The sequence below is a fragment of the Rhea americana genome, unplaced genomic scaffold, assembly GCF_003343005.1.
Source record: "Rhea americana isolate MKP2758 unplaced genomic scaffold, rheAme1 scaffold_318, whole genome shotgun sequence".
NCBI lineage: Eukaryota > Metazoa > Chordata > Aves > Rheiformes > Rheidae > Rhea > Rhea americana.
In genome coordinates, this window is record NW_028186444.1 from 28,859 (window position 1) to 30,795 (window position 1,937).

General features: G+C 41.7%; 1 non-coding gene across 1 annotated transcript; it reads left to right on the forward strand.

Moving 5' to 3' along the window:
- The first annotated feature begins 1,866 nt into the window (after nucleotides 1-1,866).
- Nucleotides 1,867-1,937, forward strand: TRNAG-GCC (transfer RNA glycine (anticodon GCC)). Its single transcript has one exon. It is a non-coding gene; the product is annotated as a tRNA-Gly (tRNA).

Consider the following 1,937-nt stretch of genomic DNA (forward strand, 5'->3'; position numbering starts at 1 on the left):
AGGTAAGGAGAATCTGATTTTTTTGAAAATAAAGCAGTGTTTCTATTTTACTCTTTTAAAAACGTAACAAAATGCTTCATCAGCCTTAATTTTAGCTTGTTTTTACAGAACTTGTATTTTATGCAAAATTTTAATGTTCTTTAAAGCAAGTTGCAGAGTGTCTACAAAAGAAATTGTAGTGCTCCAAAATTAAGCGAAGTGGATGCTAAGGTGTTGGCAGCAGTAACAGTCATTTAAAGCAAATGAACATTAAAGCAAATGAATGTTATAGTAATGATAACTATCTTGGGCTCACTGTGCAACTCCTTTTTGCCCCAGCCTGATTATTGTAACTAACTAGTAGCTGTTTCAGGTTAAGTTGAAAGACTTGTATTTTCAGGTTTGAAATTGCGTATCACTTTTTGATTTCAAACAAGGGTAAGTGCTTCGATGCCTTTTAGAAATTTGGCCCTAGGAGGCCGAAATTATCGACTGGAGGAGGCATCCTATGAACGGATTATGTGGCAGCCGTGTGGCAATATAGCTGAAGGTTGAATCATTACGTCAACGTGTCAATTAAGGTTGCATAAGAAATCTTAATTCTGCCTGTAACACCTGACTGCTTGACTGTGCAACTGTCCTGTGGCTTCAGCACTATTTAAAGTGCCATTTCCCGAGCTTTGTCAAAGGTTACTAAAAAGAGAATTTTATCAAGGGAAACTACGCTGACTCTGATTTCTGCCTCAGTCCTCTCTGTACAGCTATTTCTAAGTCACTTTTCAGCTATGCTGAGTATTACACAGTGTAGAGTCAAGCAGAGTAAAGTGATCGATATTGTAATGGACTTCTCATCGCAGTACATGACAGAAATAATAAATGTCATGATATACGACGGTCCTTCTAAAGCCCTACGGAGCCAAATGGGACACAGAAAGCATATATCTTCTGCTTCCTTGCCTCTGTGTCTGTCCTTTGTTTCCTCCCACATTTATTTCCTTGGTAATGGAAAATGTAATTGAATTAAAAGTGACTCTGTACGGCCAGGAGCTGCCATGGCTGTGCCATTTGCCTTCGACAGGACCGGGTGGAGGTCTGTGAGCGCGGGCTGCTTTGCGGGTTTCCAGCTGGTGTGCACAAGCATTCCTGCACTGCCATTGGTGTTATATCAGGTAAGCGCACATGCAAATGGCCTTTTTTGCTATTGCCGTGTGTTATTTACTGGTCCACTCCAGTCCGTTTGTCACTGAGATTGTGCCAAAGCTACGTTTTACGTTTTGATACTGATTCTGATTTTTCTGCTTCTGCTGCTTCACAGATCCCTGTATCTTCCCTATCTGGCATTGCCAAACTGACACTCTTCCTACATTGAAGTCCACCCTTAGAATTCATTGCTTCTAAAAGATAATAAGAAATGAACCAAACTAAAAGTCAGAAAATGAAATAAACACTGTTCCTTCTCTAGTTTCCTAAGGAGATAYTAAGTGGAGCAAATTGGAAGGATTGTTAACCACGCTTTTGTAATCACTCTGTTCTTATCCCGAAAATTGACTCTGGTGAGCCGTCTGGGCCACCGGCAGCCGAAAGCCAAAGGTCTCAAATTTCTGCAAGCTCCATACAGATGGCTGGCTGAGCACAGGCAAGGGAAATAGTTCTCTTTTTCCCTCCCTCCTTGAGCCACAGAAAAAATGGAGTTCATCTCTAGACAGCAGAGAAACCGTATCATACAGAGTGATTTTTAAGTGCCCTAATGATGAAGTTTCAGGGGGATGCATTGATGAACAAGGAATTCCTGGCTAAAGTCAAACTGAAAAATGAAGTGCTCAGAATATGGAAGCAGGGACAGGCCACTTGGGAGCAATATAGAAATGTCATCCAAGCATTGGGGCAGGTTTAGCTCAGTTGGTTAGAGCGTGGTGCTGCCAATGCCAAGGTCGTGGGTTCAATCCCCGTATGGGGCT